The sequence below is a fragment of the Hermetia illucens genome, chromosome 3 (assembly GCF_905115235.1).
Source record: "Hermetia illucens chromosome 3, iHerIll2.2.curated.20191125, whole genome shotgun sequence".
NCBI classification, from domain to species: Eukaryota; Metazoa; Arthropoda; class Insecta; order Diptera; family Stratiomyidae; genus Hermetia; species Hermetia illucens.
This window is the reverse complement of record NC_051851.1, coordinates 132,990,002-133,008,271: the sequence shown is the minus strand read 5'-3', so window position 1 is coordinate 133,008,271 and position 18,270 is coordinate 132,990,002. Positions and strand designations below refer to the sequence as shown.

Genomic DNA, 18,270 nt, shown 5'->3' with positions numbered 1-18,270 from the left:
TTTTCAAGTAACTGCTTAACTGCGAATATCTGGCCCGTCGTCCATCGTCCGGATCTGAAGCAACCTTGGTATTCCTCGATGATGTTGTCTGTATTCTCTCTCACACGTACTTCGATTATAGTCATCAGCACCTTGTAGCACATGCAAAGCAATGAGATTCTTCTATAGTTTTCACAATACAGACGACCACCCTTTCTGTACACTGGACAAATTACACTTTTCCTTCAGTGGTCAGGTATTTGTTCGGTTGCCCAGATTCTGCTGAATGGTGAGTAAGTACGGCTGGTGACCCCTGTTCCCCCCTTTTTTTTAGTAGTTTGGCTCTCAACTCCGAAAGCTTTATGTGATGTGAATTTAAGCAAAGCTGCCTCTACATTGCCCAAAGAGGTGTGGGAACTTGTTCTCCGTTTGGGTCATCCGGAGGGACAAAGGGGTGGGACTTTATAATCGTTGCGGTCAAGAGGTCTTGAAAATATTCATCCCATCTTGCTTTTATTTGAGTCGTAGCGCTGCCATTCTGATCTCTACAGAGGTTCGCAGTTGAAACCCCATCCTCATTTGTTTCAATGTACCAAAGGCTACTCGTACATCTTTATACTTAAAGCTGTCGTCGGTCAAATTTTGCTGTTATTGAATTTTCGTTGTTCCCATCTGAAAATCTTCTTAGCGTATCGCCTTAGTTCGTGATATCTGCCTTCTCTAGCAGAGGTTCGTCTTTCAATTAATAGTCGGTCAGTCATTCTGACAACTGTTATCAAAATTAAACCAATTGTAACCATTGCACCCTTCTTTTCTTTGAAGCTTATATGGGAACATCTCCTTAAAATCAACATAGTTTCAATCTTCCCATAGGTCCGTTACTGAAAAAAGGGCGCATGAGAGACAGACAGAGCGAACCGATTTTAATGAAGTCGTCTTATTCACAAAACTCAAAAAATAATTGCATACCAACTGGTGAGATTGAGACTCTTGCAATCTACAGAAAAATAATTCTCTATCGGTAACAAACAATACTATGTTGTTTTCATGCATCGCTAAGAAACAATTCAAGGGTATACATCTCTGCGCGACTCCAGTCAACACGTGGAGTTGTTTTTTTATTATCCCATTGTTGGCCACTTCGAACATTACCTGTAAGTAGAACTATAGAACTTTGAATCGATTTTAATTATTAGTGTATTTATGTTATTTCTGCCTCCTCATACGCTACATGACGAGCGACATTGAGACCCGACCAGAGGTTTGATTTGGGGGCACTTAATCCGGGATTTCTTCGAAAATACCCTTCCGGTCCAGTCACTTGGGTTTGGCCTCTTTGTCGGACTTTCAGAGTGGTGGAGGGCTCTTTAAGCTTAGCAAGGGTTTTGGGAACTTTGAAGCTTCCTATCCTATTATTTGAGCTTTTTATGGAGAGTGGAGTTAAATTTCGTGGATTCACGTGAAATCACTAAAAACACCTTCTTTGCATTATTTGTACATCCCACGCATACAATCTGTGGTTGCCACTGTCAAGTCGCACGAAATTCAATTAGTATCTAGTTTGATGTTAGTATTCTCCCCTAGGAGTTGGTGTAGCTCTCTGAAAGTGAGGCTTTTGCAATATTAATATTTGACCATGTTGTCATTCTAGCTAACTAACGAAGTCATTGCCCAATTCTTCAACATTTTGCGAACAGAATTACATCAAGGGACTGTTACCTGCTTAAACTTATGATGCCTACTGAGAGGCAATCAAGGGTGCAAACTTATTTCTACATTAAAAGATTTTTTACGTGAGTGGCACAATTATTTAAAAGTGGACTATTTCCACACCCCTTCTCTATAGATTCTAAATCGAAAGTGTCCTGATGGTTAGAGAATTTACTTTTCTCTGCAAATTTAAATCTAAAGAAACTGATCAGTGTAAATGATACAAAAACAAAACCTAGTCTAGGTGACTATAATATCAATTCTTTGGGATTAAGAGTAATACCAGAAAGCGAGGTTTTTGACCATACACGAAAGCAATATATACATATATGGTTGCCATTCACCCTTTGGCGGTGTATAGCATCAACCATACCAACGCGGAGGGGTTACATAAAATGCCCATCAGCCTCCCCCACGACTTCGCGAGACATTCACATTCCACCTCTACTGTTCAACGCCAAGTGCTCTTAGGGCGACCCATTCGTCGGTCAACTTCGGGGAGTGGATTCTACTGCATGGCATAGCCAGCAATGCAATTGTGGCCCCTCCTTAATGTGTGACTTATCCACTGCCACTTCCGTCTTCTGATCACATTGTGTGCGAGTAGGAAGTTCTTCGTTTGAGATAGTGTCAGGCCAGCGAACTCCGATGAGACGACGCAGAGAGGTATTGATGACAGCTTGGAGTTCTTGAGTAACAGTGGAGTTTTCTCTCCATGTGCTAGAAACACTTAAAGAACACTAGCACAGAATAATCTCAACTTGATCATGGTGTTAAGGTCATTGCATTTCCAGACAGGCCAGTGAAAGCAAACAAAGCCAAAATCCCAATTTTGAAAGTTCACGGGAAATTTAACTGATAAATATGGAAAATATTAACCAACTCATTAAAAATTATTATTAACAAAAATTTTCCAGGACAGCGAAGAAATACAAAAGTCACTTTCGAGAAATATTGCATCCTGGTCGCATTCCAAGAAAAAATAAACAACAGATGTGTAAACCGGAAAATTCACTGAAAAACAATATTAATGTATAACCACCAAGAGAAATTTCCTGTTTTTTCATTATCACATTAAAAATGCCAAACTAGAATGCATGCTTTAAAAAATATCAGAGTTCACCCAAAACTTGGTTGTTATTAATTAAATAAAATTGCCTAAAGCTATTTATTTATCGATTTCTTCCTGGTGGGAGATAATTTACAAAAAATAATATATTTGCCGAGCGCTTAGAGGAACAACAGATTATATTAAATGTTTTTATAATCAAAGGTTAGACTATCGCCTATTAATCCAACATATTTATTTCGGCAAGGAAAACATGATTTAACCGTTTTTGATCAAATTCAAGAACTGATCTGCAGTGACGTATGCAGCAGACCATGAAGGAAAAAAGATTGGTTTAATAAACTCATGGCATAAAATTCTTTAATAGAAAGACGACATAACTCGGTTAGTTACAATTAGACAAAGGGATTACTTTACTGAAGCAGCACAGAATTTTTTCCATACATTTTTGAAGAACTATACCAATAGTGTGGCTTGTATAATCTATATTTAAATTCATGTGATTTATCATCAACATTCTTGCTGCCAAGTATAGATAATCTTGGTCTACTTTATGTCTCATTGAATCACAATGAACACTAACAAGTAATATAAAATATTGAAAAAAATTGGGGTGGCATTTCAAAGACGAATAAAAGCAGTGTTAAGGAAGAGTGTAAGCATTCTCCACAGTGACATTCTTTTACACATTCTTCGTCTAACAGCCGCCCTCCTGCAGAAATTTGAATAGAAGATATTGTCCACTCGTCATTTAACTCATACTACCGCGTCCTGTGTGCGGAGGCACACAAAATATCACGATGCCTTCAACAATGAATCGCTGAAATAGTGTAGTAAATTCAGTATTTCATTATTTTATAAACACCCAAGTTTAACAAAAAAGTCGACTGATGATTTCGTCCAAGGCAGAGGTGACACCTCTACTCTGGGAACAGCGAGACCGAAAGTAGCAATAGGTAGTAATCGCTACATTTATATATAATTGCAAACACGACATAAGTACGAATTAGATTATATTATATAGTTAACAACAACAACAACTACAAAAATCACTTTCGCTTGATTTAGGTCTGAACTTGCGACGGATTTCACTTTAATATAATTCACGCTTATGTCGTGTTTGCGATTATATATAAATGGAACGTTTGCCACCTGTTGACCGAAAGTACGGTCACGCTGGTCCCTGGGCAGAGGTGAGGCAGCGTCTGATGAGTTGCCTCTGCCCAGGACGAAACCGTCAGTTAACTTTTTTATCTTTTACTCTTCCTTACTTAGGTTGACGATAGTCGAGTACAGAATGCAACCCTCTTAGAGCCCCTACATATGCCTGTTTTCATGTGGCTCTCCTTAAGAGACAATAAAAATACCATTCTCGATAGCCGCATGTTTTCAACGAGAATTTTCCTCTGTGATAGGACTTGATTCGAATTCATCATTCTTTGCAACTTAATACTTTAGTATAGTACTGAGAGGCGAGGTCATGGCGCCAAAAACTGGCTCTCGTTCCATCATTACATGGCCAGTTCCGGTAGCCACTTTCTTCATAACCAATAATCCTCAAATGCCTTGGTACTCAGGTCAAAAATGTTTCGTTTATTTCACCAATCTATTAAGGAGCAGTTCCACGCTATTTGGTATTTCTATTTGGTGTTAATTGCCTGATTTGCCTAAGGTATTGTAATAATTCTCTCAAGAGGTCAATTGCATGATCAGGTTCGTAGCCTTTTCAAACGCTAAACGTTACTCATTAATTATCGTCCGAATTTCATCCCAGTTGAGGTAGCTCTTTCCGAGAAAAGTGCGTGTGACATACGGAAGGCAGACAGCGAACCGATTTTATTAAAATTTTGTTTTTACACAAAAGCTTAAATGCAGATGCCATTCAGTGCTATAATTATTAGAAATACGGGACAGATAAACGCTGCAGAATCACTCTTGAGACATTTCACCATCAACAGCACTATATTCACCAAGTCCACCTAATTACTGATCTAGGCTGCCAATGTAAAGCTTGTTTCTGCTTACAAGGACTATTCGAAACGTTCCACGATTGGGTCAAAGCTCCTGCTACTTGCTCTTAGCCCCGCTCGGGAATTTAGAGCCCCGAAAAGCCAATCTACTAGTTTTTCTGGTCTTTTGGGAGAAAGGAAATAAAATTAAGGTTTGGAAAAAAATATCACCTTCACGTTTTGCCAGGCCATTTGAACATTCGTACCCTCCACCTATTACTCAAGCAGAAATGTTACCGCCAGTTTGTATCTATAGAATGAGCTAGTGTTCATTTAATTAGTTCACGTGGCACAAATGAATTAAGCAAAATTTGAATTAAACTAACAATTGTGACCAAATTTGGCATCGGATGCCAGATAAAAGTCAAAGCAACAATATTTACGTGATGCATTCGAAACCATGAATCATAACTAAGATATGAAGTGAACTAAAGGGTTGTATCCTAAATGCAAAGAAAGGCGATTAGAGCCAAAAAATATGAAACCGCAGCATTGCAGTCGCTTAGAGCCAAAAAGCTTGTAAACGACGTTAACATCGACTAACCCAAGTCTCAAACAAAAAGAATGCCAAGTTAAGGTAATAACAGAAGGCAGATGAAAAAATAATAATAATAATAACTCCGCCGAAGCCGGTCCCAAGCCCGGTTGTGAAAGGAGGAGGGATAGATAGCTTCAGTCTGAATGGCTGTACGCCACCGCAGCGTCTCAGGGGGTAGGTGAGGAAAGTGCAGGAACTTTGCAGTCTTGCAGATTACTCACTAAGGAAGCTATCTACACACCTGGCAGCTAGGGATAAAATGCACTACCAACAATGAGAAGAAAGAGAAATTTGAGGTCCGGTATGGATAACCGGCGGGAGTCGTCTGACTTGGTGACTGGGTCGGGCTCTCGTAATGGACAGCACGGCGTCGAAACCGCTAGTCGTGGGGCGGTTCGACGTCTAGGCGCCACGACGACCAGGAGCACAGCTCCGCCTGCTGCAGCTGTTTCGCCACAATCTGTGGCGACCACTTCAGCAGGTTCGCGTAGGAAGCGGATGAAATGGACTGAAGAAATGAACCTCTTCATCATCCGCTCCTACTACGAAATAACGGCGGGGGCGGGTATAACATCTTACCGCCCCTTGTTGCACCAGAGATTCGTCGAGCGTTTCCCGCAATTCGCGCACGTGACTGTGCAGCGAGTCGCAGACCAGTACCGCTTCATCACTCGCAGTGACACAATCCCGGCCACCATCAGGGAACGTGTTCGACTTGAAGTCATCGGGGAAACTGGTGACCGAGAGTCGATGGGGGCAGAGGCGGCGGCATCAACAACACCACGCCGCACTGCAGGCAACAGGTTCAGTACTCGCCGAAGCACTCTTCTCCACCGTCCAGCTGAGGTTTCCGCTGAAGTTCGGGACGAATTCCAAAGAGCGTGTATAGAATTCTCGGATATGGATCCTTTGCATAGACCCGGTATTCCCAGGCTCTATGCATCTCCAGCAACTCCGGGAATTCTATCTCAAATCAATGATGAGATTGCATCTCGACTGTGTGCTGATATGTCGCTGCTGCAACTACAATCACTTGTGTATTGTGGTGCAGTTGCGGCTATCAGATTGCACGGTCAGAAGATTCGCTTTCGCGTTATTGGTTTGAGTGACAAAAGAGATCCACCATGGAAAATTCGTCTGGAACGTCGGCGGGACTCACTAAGGCAGGACATTGCTAGACTGATTCAGATCAGCACTGGCAATGCCAGCCGACGGGTGAGAAATAAAGTGCAGAGGGTTTACCGGAACTATGCCATCCCCTGTGAGACACCCGTAGTTGAAATTCTGGACACACTAAAACAGAAACTTTCTGTCATATGCAGTCGGTTACGACGGTATGGCGAAAGTTATTCCAGACGTGTCCAGAATGCAACATACGCGAGGAACCAGCGGAGCTTTTTCAGATCTCTCAACGAATCCCAACAGAGCGCCCAGACAATACAGTTCTCGGTGACGGAAGCGAAAGAGTATTGGGGTGGACTTTGGGGGTTACCTGCCCAGCATGCTGAGCATGCTGAGTGGATCACCGCCGAAGTCACCCGCCATGCCAATACACCTGGCATGAATTTCGCGGATGTTACCGAAGAGGAAGTTCGACGAGCTATAAACATCTCGAAGAACTGGAGGGGCCCAGGTCTGGATCGGGTGCAGAATTTCTGGTATAAGAAATTTACCAGCGTACACAGTCGGTTGGCACGCAGTATAAATGAGGTCATGAGTCGGCCGGAGGAATTTCCACCTTTCCTCACTGCGGGAATTACCTACCTTATCCCTAAGAAGGACACGGTGCAGGACCCCGCAGACACAAGACCGATCACTTGCTTACCAACCCTCTACAAATTCATCACGTCCATTATTAGTGGAAGGATCAATGCGCACCTCGAGACCAACAACATTCTGTCCAAGGAGCAGAAGGGCTGCCGAGTTGGGTCAAGGGGTTGCAAAGAGCAACTCATTATCGACTCGGTAGTTGTAGGACAAGCAACTAGAGGCCAAAGAAACCTCTTCAGTTGCTATATCGATTATGCCAAGGCTTTTGATAGCGTTCCGCATACCTGGCTAATCGACATCCTACATCTGTATCGCATTGATCCGAAACTAATAAAGTTTTTGGCGACAGTCATGGAAGGGTGGCATACCACCTTGTCAGTCCGTACATCTGAGGGTGCTAATACCTCAGAGCCCATCCGTATTCGGAGGGGCATCTTCCAGGGGGATTCGTTGAGTCCTCTTTGGTTTTGTATGGCACTGAACCCCCTTTCATGGCTACTGAATGATACTAGAGGGCATGGTTTTGCAATAAAATATGGCCTACGTGCTAAGTGCGAACTGACACACTTGATGTACCTAGATGACATCAAGCTGTATGCTGGTACTGACAACCATCTTAGAAGTCTGTTGCGAATAATAGACATGTTCAGCCGTGATATTCGGATGGAGTTTGGATTAGACAAATGTCGAATCCAAGCCATTCGCAAAGGTCATCACGAGCCGCATGCCGGACATAGCATTGGTGACCTCCACATCGAAGCTATGACCGAGACAGACTTCTACAAGTACCTAGGAATTCTGCAAGGAACCCATGCTCGAGTTGGTGATCTGAAGGAAGCTCTGCTGTCCGAATTCCTGCGACGTGTAAAGCTGGTGCTGAAATCGCATCTCTCGGGGAAGAATAAAATAAGCGCGTTGAATGTATTCGCCATCCCTTCACTGGCTTATGCATTCGGAATATTGCCGTGGACGAAGACCGACCTGGAAAACGTCCAGCGGCGGATACGGACAACTATGTCCAAATTCCGAATGCATCACCCAAAGTCTGCCGTGGAGCGGATGAACCTGCTTCGTGACATCGGAGGCAGGGGCGTGGTTGACGTGGCGGCACAACATCATCGCCAAGTCGACTCGCTGCGCGCTTATTTTTACAGTAAAGAGCAGGCGAGCCCCTTGCATGCGGCTGTCTGCAAGGCAGACTGTGGACTGACTCCACTTAACTTGAAGGATCGATCTTTCAATCCTCTGAGTGGGGTGAAGTCGGACCAGGAGCGGATCGAGGAATGGAAGTCGAAGGCAATGCACGGTAAACACGTGAATTGTCTTTGGCAGCCATTTGTCGATTTGCATCTGTCGAACAGGTGGCTGTGTGCTGGGGAGCTCTTTGCTGAGACGGAGGGGTTCATGTGTGCCATTCAGGATGGCGTGGTCGCCACCCGAGCTTATAAAAAGCTCATCATGAAAGAACGGGTGGAGAACGACCAGTGCAGAATGTGTGGTTCGGCGTTAGAGACGTTGGACCATCTCATTTCTGGCTGTACTGTTATGGCACCGGTGCAATACATCACCAGGCATAATGCTGTATGTAAGGTTATCCATCAAAACCTTGCATATAAGCATGGGCTGATCACGGGAACATGTCCGGTTTACCGATATGAGCCGCAAGCAGTACTTGATAGTTCTGCTTACAGCATGTATTGGGACCGGCAAGTTCTGACTGATCGCCATACCGCACACAACAAGCCTGACGTACTGCTAGTTGACAAGACGGGTCGCTCCGCGTATATTATTGAAGTTGATATCCCCCACAATAGCAACATTGAACGGAAATACGTGGAGAAGAAGGTGAACTATGAGCCATTGGCTCGGGAAATCAAAGAAATTTGGCGTCTCGAGCGGGTGGTTGTAGTTCCCATAATATTGTCAGCTACAGGTATTGTACCTAAATCCCTCACGGCTTCCCTCGATGTCCTGGGACTTTCGCACAGTCTGGTTCAAACCATGCAGAAGTACACCATTCTGCATACGTGCTCGATGTTGCGGGGGGTACTCGACGGATTCTCCCACTGACCTACCACCGGCCACCACCACCAGTGCCCCTTTAGTTTTTAAGTAGGTAGGATCGTCCGAGCCTAAATGCTTGGCACTTAGTGCTAGTATTAGGTAAAATCCGGCATCTGCCGAGATTGTGATAACTCGGAAATAATAATAAATAACTCCGCCGAAGCCGGTCCCAAGCCCGGTTGTGAAAGGAGGAGGGATGGATAGCTTCAGTCTGAATGGCTGTACGCCACCGCAGCGGGGTAGGTGAGGAAAGTGCAGGAACTTTGCAGTCTTGCAGATTACTCACTAAGGAAGCTATCTACACACCTGGCAGCTAGGGATAAAATGCACTACCAACAATGAGAAGAAAGAGAAATTTGAGGTCCGGTATGGATAACCGGCGGGAGTCGTCTGACTTGGTGACTGGGTCGGGCTCTCGTAATGGACAGCACGGCGTCGAAACCGCTAGTCGTGGGGCGGTTCGACGTCTAGGCGCCACGACGACCAGGAGCACAGCTCCGCCTGCTGCAGCTGTTTCGCCACAATCTGTGGCGACCACTTCAGCAGGTTCGCGTAGGAAGCGGATGAAATGGACTGAAGAAATGAACCTCTTCATCATCCGCTCCTACTACGAAATAACGGCGGGGGCGGGTACAACATCTTACCGCCCCTTGTTGCACCAGAGATTCGTCGAGCGTTTCCCGCAATTCGCGCACGTGACTGTGCAGCGAGTCGCAGACCAGTACCGCTTCATCACTCGCAGTGACACAATCCCGGCCACCATCAGGGAACGTGTTCGACTTGAAGTCATCGGGGAAACTGGTGACCGAGAGTCGATGGGGGCAGAGGCGGCGGCATCAACAACACCACGCCGCACTGCAGGCAACAGGTTCAGTACTCGCCGAAGCACTCTTCTCCACCGTCCAGCTGAGGTTTCCGCTGAAATTCGGGACGAATTCCAAAGAGCGTGTATAGAATTCTCGGATATGGATCCTTTGCATAGACCCGGTATTCCCAGGCTCTATGCATCTCCAGCAACTCCGGGAATTCTATCTCAAATCAATGATGAGATTGCGTCTCGACTGTGTGCTGATATGTCGCTGCTGCAACTACAACCACTTGTGTATTGTGGTGCAGTTGCGGCTATCAGATTGCACGGTCAGAAGATTCGCTTTCGCGTTATTGGTTTGAGTGACAAAAGAGATCCACCATGGAAAATTCGTCTGGAACGTCGGCGGGACTCACTAAGGCAGGACATTGCTAGACTGATTCAGATCAGCACTGGCAATGCCAGCCGACGGGTGAGAAATAAAGTGCAGAGGGTTTACCGGAACTATGCCATCCCCTGTGAGACACCCGTAGTTGAAATTCTGGACACACTAAAACAGAAACTTTCTGTTATATGCAGTCGGTTACGACGGTATGGCGAAAGTTATTCCAGACGTGTCCAGAATGCAACATACGCGAGGAACCAGCGGAGCTTTTTCAGATCTCTCAACGAACCCCAACAGAGCGCCCAGACAATACAGTTCTCGGTGACGGAAGCGAAAGAGTATTGGGGTGGACTTTGGGGGTTACCTGCCCAGCATGCTGAGCATGCTGAGTGGATCACCGCCGAAGTCACCCGCCATGCCAATACACCTGGCATGAATTTCGCGGATGTTACCGAAGAGGAAGTTCGACGAGCCATAAACATCTCGAAGAACTGGAGGGGCCCAGGTCTGGATCGGGTGCAGAATTTCTGGTATAAGAAATTTACCAGCGTACACAGTCGGTTGGCACGCAGTATAAATGAGGTTATGAGTCGGCCGGAGGAATTTCCACCTTTCCTCACTGCGGGAATTACCTACCTTATCCCTAAGAAGGACACGGTGCAGGACCCCGCAGACACAAGACCGATCACTTGCTTACCAACCCTCTACAAATTCATCACGTCCATTATTAGTGGAAGGATCAATGCGCACCTCGAGACTAACAACATTCTGTCTGAGGAGCAAAAGGGCTGCCGAGTTGGGTCAAGGGGTTGCTAAGAGCAACTCATTATCGACTCGGTAGTTGTAGGACAAGCAACTAGAGGCCAAAGAAACCTCTTCAGTTGCTATATCGATTATGCCAAGGCTTTTGATAGCGTTCCGCATACCTGGCTAATCGACATCCTACATCTGTATCGCATTGATCCGAAACTAATAAAGTTTTTGGCGACAGTCATGGAAGGGTGGCATACCACCTTGTCAGTCCGTGCATCTGAGGGTGCTAATACCTCAGAGCCCATCCGTATTCGGAGGGGCATCTTCCAGGGGGATTCATTGAGTCCTCTTTGGTTTTGTATGGCACTGAATCCCCTTTCATGGCTACTGAATGATGCTAGAGGGCATGGTTTTGCAATAAAATATGGCCTACGCCCTAAGCGCGAACTGACACACTTGATGTACCTAGATGACATCAAGCTGTATGCTGGTACTGACAACCATCTTAGAAGTCTGTTGCGAATAATAGACATGTTCAGCCGTGATATTCGGATGGAGTTTGGATTAGACAAATGTCGAATCCAAGCCATTCGCAAAGGTCATCACGAGCCGCATGCCGGACATAGCATTGGTGACCTCCACATCGAAGCTGTGTTAAGTAGACAGACTTCTACAAGTACCTAGGAATTCTGCAAGGAACCCATGCTCGAGTTGGTTATCTGAAGGAAACTCTGCTGTCCGAATTCCTGCGACGTGTAAAGCTGGTGCTGAAATCGCATCTCTCGGGGAAGAATAAAGTAAGCGCGTTGAATGTATTCGCTATCCCTTCACTGGCTTATGCATTCGGAATATTGCCGTGGACGAAGACCGACCTGGAAAACGTCCAGCGGCGGATACGGACAACTATGTCCAAATTCCGAATGCATCACCCAAAGTCTGCCGTGGAGCGGATGAACCTGCCTCGTGACATCGGAGGTAGGGGCGTGGTTGACGTAGCGTCACAACATCATCGCCAAGTCGACTTGCTGCGCGCTTGTTTTTACAGTAAAGAGCAGGCGAGCCCCTTGCATGCGGCTGTCTGTAAGGCAGACTGTGGACTGACTCCACTAAACTTGAAGGATCGATCTTTCAATCCTCTGAGTGGGGTGAAGTCGGACCAGGAGCGGATCGAGGAATGGAAGTCGAAGGCAATGCACGGTAAACACGTGAATTGTCTTTGGCAGCCATTTGTCGATTTGCATCTGTCGAACAGGTGGCTGTGTGCTGGGGAGCTCTTTGCTGAAACGGAGGGGTTCATGTGTGCCATTCAGGATGGCGTGGTCGCCACCCGAGCTTATAAAAAGCTCATCATGAAAGAACGGGTGGAGAACGACCAGTGCAGAATGTGTGGTTCGGCGTTAGAGACGTTGGACCATCTCATTTCTGGCTGTACTGTTATGGCACCGGTGCAATACATCACCAGGCATAATGCTGTATGTAAGGTTATCCATCAAAACCTTGCATATAAGCATGGGCTGATCACGGGAACATGTCCGGTTTACCGATATGAGCCGCAAGCAGTACTTGATAGTTCTGCTTACAGCATGTATTGGGACCGGCAAGTTCTGACTGATCGCCATACCGCACACAACAAGCCTGACGTACTGCTAGTTGACAAGACGGGTCGCTCCGCGTATATTATTGATGTTGCTATCCCCCATAATAGCAACATTGAACGGAAATACGTGGAGAAGAAGGTGAACTATGAGCCATTGGCTCGGGAAATCAAAGAAATTTGGCGTCTCGAGCGGGTGGTTGTAGTTCCCATAATATTGTCAGCTACAGGTATTGTACCTAAATCCCTCACGGCTTCCCTCGATGTCCTGGGACTTTCGCACAGTCTGGTTCAAACCATGCAGAAGTACACCATTCTGCATACGTGCTCGATGTTGCGGGGGGTACTCGACGGATTCTCCCACTGACCTACCACCGGCCACCACCACCAGTGCCCCTTTAGTTTTTAAGTAGGTAGGATCGTCCGAGCCTAAATGCTTGGCACTTAGTGCTAGTATTAGGTAAAATCCGGCATCTGCCGAGATTGTGATAACTCGGAAATAATAATATTGCCAAAAAGTTTAGAGAATTTTGTTTGGACCCTGTCTGGGGGCTTCAGGAATGAAAGGTTTTGCGTATTTCTTATACAAAAATATTTGAGTAGGCATTTGTCCCATGAGCACCTGGCATGTAATGTATATGCTTTTATTATATCAGAGTATACACTTTTGCGTGCTACCGACATTCAAAGTCTTAGAATTTGCACTGAAGCAGCAATTTTGAACCTATTATAACGTTATTAGCAATAATGCGATTTCTACCAAACTTAATGGAATCATGCCTTCAATTACAGCCTATATTACTACAAAATCATCATTTTCGCTGAAATGTCTGGAGAGACTGGCTGAGCGTCACATTCGCGAGAAGGAGCTAAAGTCGCACCCCCTAAATGAAAACCAACATGCTTACCAACGTGGAAAGTCCTGTGAGTCTGCTCCTCATTCTTTGGTTTCAAAGATAGAGGATGCAACTCTGAAGGGTGAGTACGCGATGGGGGTGTTCGCGGACGGGGTTTTTGACTGTGCGCCCTTCCAAAAGCTTTGTGATGCCGCTAGAGAGCATGGTGTTGATGAAACTGGATACACTGGATCTACGCTATGCTAACGCAGAGATTGTTGCGTGCTGAAGTGAGTGTTGATCGCTACTTAACAACGGAAGCGACGAAAGATTGCCCTTAAGGAGATGTGCAATCGCCACTTCTGTGGAGTATGCTGATCAACCCACTACTATGCGAACTGCAAAATCTGCCAATACACGTCCAAGCTAATGCGGATGACGTGGCTTTACTGGCTGTTGATCGAGATCTCGGAATGGTCTGTAGAAATATACAACGGGCCGTTGATTTGATTGAGAGTTGGTTTCTCAGGCATGGACTTTCAGTAAATCCAAATAAAACCGCAATGTATTATTTACAAAAAGGAGGAAACTGAATGTTCTTTGCCTTCCAGAGATAAAGGGTACTACCCTTCAACTCCCCGTAGAAGTGAAATATCTGGGAGTAACTCTAGATAAAAAGCTCTCACAGCTTATGGGCTGCGTAGACAGACCTTTGTCTCGACAAGGGGACTTAGGCCTCAGGTAGTAATGTGGATATATGTTGCTATCATTAGACCGATGTTCGCTTATGCATCCGTAGTGTGGTGGGTTAAGGTGAAGCCGAATAGCTTTCGCTATAAACTAGCCACACTGCAAAGAACTGTGTGTCTTGGTATCACTGGTGCCATGAACACCTCATCTGACGCTCCGAATGTATTACTCAATTCCCTAATCAAAGACTAATTCGATTAGATCTATTGGGAGAACTAAATCTAGTTTTCGTAATGCCTTCTGATTCTCAGATCTCCATACATCTTTGGTCCGATCCGGTATCAAGTGGATATGGACTTAGCACTCCCAATTTCCTAAAAAAAGTACATTTGTTGGGTAGAAGATATGATGTTATCTTGAAACGGAGAGAAAACTGGAACGAACCATAAGAATGCGTGTCAGGATATACTGACGTCTTCTACACCGATGGCTCAAAGACAGAAAATTGTTCTGGAGCAGGAGTCTACCTCTCGAATAAAAACGAGAAGTGGGCTTTTTCTTTGAGACAATACACAACGGTCTTTCAGGCTGAAGTGTATGCGATCCTAAAGGCTGCAACCTGGATGCTTGATGAGCGGTTGAAGGGCAGGCGCATCGCAATCTCTAGCGATAGTTAAGCTGCATTGAGGGCGTTGAGTAGTACTTTGATCACTTCAAAAATCGTTCAGGAATACAGAAACCGATTGAATTCTGTTTCCAGATTCAATATGGTGGATTTACTTTGGGTACCTGGTCATTGTGGTGTAGAGAGAAATGAAATATTGGATGCGTTAGCAAAAGGGGCTTCAACTTTCCTCATGCCCGGACCGGAACCAGCAATTGGGGTGGCGGTAGCATTAGCTGATGCTGCCTTAATGCTGCTAGACAGACCAAACTCTTCCTGTCAGAACCAAACAAACATACTATTCTGTCGAAAAGCAGGAAGACTTGCAGAAGTATTGTGGGCATTCTGACTGGCCATAATTCACTAGCTGGGCTTATGTTCAGAATAAGAATTATCCAAGATGATGCGTGTCTTTCTTGTAATGAGGAAGCGGAATCCACGGAACATTTTCTATGTGAGTGTCCCGCTTACGAACGCATCAGACATCACACTTTTGGTGCTGATGTGCTCCAACTGCAGCAGATAGCATCACATCCACTAACGGAAATCCTGCGATACATAAACGAATCCAGGATATTCCGTTAAAAGGGGGAATCGAGTATAATGGACCACTAAGGTCTGAATGCTCAAAGGCTTTGCCTCTCCCCCACCTCAAAAAACATACACACTACAAAATTTCATGATGGACTTAAGGGCATCAATCACATTAATTGCAGTCAATTACTAAAAATCATAGTAATATGCTACCATCAACTTTATTGGTATGGAACGTATTTCGGAGCCTATTGGTGTTATGGGACTTATTTCGGAGCTTAGGCATCATATAGTAGCAGCTTCGTGATTTTTTCCAGATCCTTAGGTTACGTAGGCTCTGAAAATGAACCAATAACAGAAGTAACTCCTTTTTAACCCCTGTCTTCCCCTTATGCATTAAATGTCAGATCCGAGACCAGCTTTAAAAAGTACTAATCGAGATTTTTTAATATCCCACATGAATATATTCGAAATGTAACCCACTGTAGGCGTGGGCGTTAATAGTTCAAACTTTTCAACCGAATTTAATATCCATCGGGATAACCGTCTCTGCGACAAACACCTGTGACAGATGAACGGAGAGACAGACCATATACCGATTTTAATAAAGTTTTGTTTTACGCAAAACTACGCCTAGAGAATTCTCAAGCGGAGATTACACACACAGCCAGTACGAATCCCCCAGAAATTCCCTCGCAAAATGCCGGGTCTGGTAAGGTCAACGGCTTTCGAAGAGTTCCTCTGGTTTCCGTACTATCATTGGTGAACATCTATCGAGTATGTAGAATACTGTTGATACAATAATGCTCTACAACATGCCAATTACATCTGAGGAGCTTATTGTTTTGGTCAAGTTGATGTCAAGCCGATCTGTTTCCGAGGATGCAGCAAGTATGACATGACCTTACCAAGGAAGGTGTTTTCTTCTAAATACGCATTCATATAGAGAACATAATCCAAAAAATTTCATTCATAGTTATGTCCAATGGAATCTACAATTTAACACACCTAAAATTTTGCTATGCGAATAACTTAAAAATTCTCATAAATTTCATGCTAATAGAAGCAGAATGAATTTGTCTGTGGCGATTTCAATCGTGAATAAAATAGAAAAACAAGTAAAGTCAGAGAACAAAATGTTTCACCTGGAACTACCGATCAAGAAAAATGAAAACTAATATAAAAACCTGGTGCTATGCGTAGACTACGAACTAACAAAACGGACAGCGAAACACGAATGAAGTATTATAATAAATTGCCCGCATTATGCAGCTACTCAAAACCCAACTTCTAATTAAAACATGAGAATTCCTGCGGACAGGACGTTTGGGCGGATGGAGAATAAATTCATTTCGACCACCTGTCAAAAAGCAAAATAGTGGTGCCGAAACCTCTTGGAAATTCTCGGAATAAATAGACAAGTGAATCTTCGTTTGAACTGGCAGACTAAAATTCTCGGCAAACTGAAACATTAGAAGGGACTACTTTGTGAAACCTGAGAATTAATGAGGTCCATGTGAAAAATCTTACACACAAGCTGCGCTGCAAAGAATTATCTAAACTCATAAATGGAATTATATTATGTAAATTAAATTAAAGTTTCCCATACAACTCAAGAGTGTTTACAACTAAAAAATATTCTCGCCACAAATAGACTCATCGAAAAATCCAATTAATAAAGCGGCTTTTATTTATTATTTTACCGGCTGAATAAATCTGTGTAATGAATCACTTCAAACAGATCGCTCTGCTATACCAACGATCTCAATGAAATGATCTCATCACGGCCAATCTCGTAGCTCCGGCCAAGCGAAAAAGCTTAAGATATCTGATCTCCTATAACCACTGTCAAAGCATACAACATTAAAAATGACTCGCGTGTCTGGACCAAAAACAAAATAAACAGCATAAAACTTACCAATCGACGTGGTCCTCAGTCGATGACTGCAAAGATATCTTAAAAACTGGTTACCCTTCGCCGGCTTTTATATCTTTGTATCCTTCCACATGTGCCGCTTGTCGTTAGCGTTTTGAAACGTTCCCGTTTTGTGCACACTTGCTAAGTGGTCGAACTATACAGCCTACACTTTATTATAACCAAACTGCAGCAACTGATTCTCCTTGCTTTTTTAGAGGTTGCAATTTTTTTCTGCACTTTCACTTATCGGAAAATATTTATGCAGTTTGCCAGAATTAGATTAAGACACTCTGTTGGATATTTAGGTTTAGAACTTCACAGCACATTTGATGGTTTATCAATCTTTTATCAGAATCAATGAATAAAGACTGGAATAATTAAGACTTGCATAGAGTAAAGTTGTTTAAAAGTTCACATTTGCACAACGAACCTATTATGCTCAATTCAAACAAAAAAATACACTATCTACATTAATCATAACAGCTTTCCATGTGCTTCAAATAGTTGGTAATATTCTTCGTATTTATATATCTGTGATACCGCAAATGTTCGTTCAAAATTGAGCTATCTTTTGTAACTGACAAACTATCTAGAAGAAATATTTAAGCTATCGCTTCCAATAAGAAGCTGAATCGACCGAAAATCAAAGAGCGACTACGGCGGCGAAAAATTGAATAAACCGCACAAACGTCTGGGCTGCCCGCCAACGTTAAACTAAAACCAAGAAACCGAGGTCTAAGAAAGAGTCAAACTAGTAAATGGCCAATGCCTTCAAGTCTAAGACCTAAATAAGAGTTGCCAATCAGACAAACAGTTAGTTTGTGGTATAAGATGAATACATATCTCTTATTCTGAAATAATATCTGAGATCGCACTCTGATTGTGCCTATGTTTTAGATACAAATAGATGGAGCAGCAAGCTCATTGAGTGTTACAATTACTTGCATTG

At 44.0% G+C, this 18,270-nt stretch overlaps 1 protein-coding gene across 1 annotated transcript in view; it reads right to left on the bottom strand.

The window, feature by feature from the left end:
- The window catches only part of LOC119651024, a 145,583-nt gene extending 127,568 nt beyond the window's left edge, over positions 1–18,015 (bottom strand). The window contains exon 1 of the mRNA XM_038054329.1: positions 17,322–18,015. The gene's annotated coding sequence lies outside the window, so the exon portion shown is untranslated. The remainder of the gene's footprint in view (positions 1–17,321) is intronic.
- Positions 18,016–18,270: the final 255 nt, after the last annotated feature.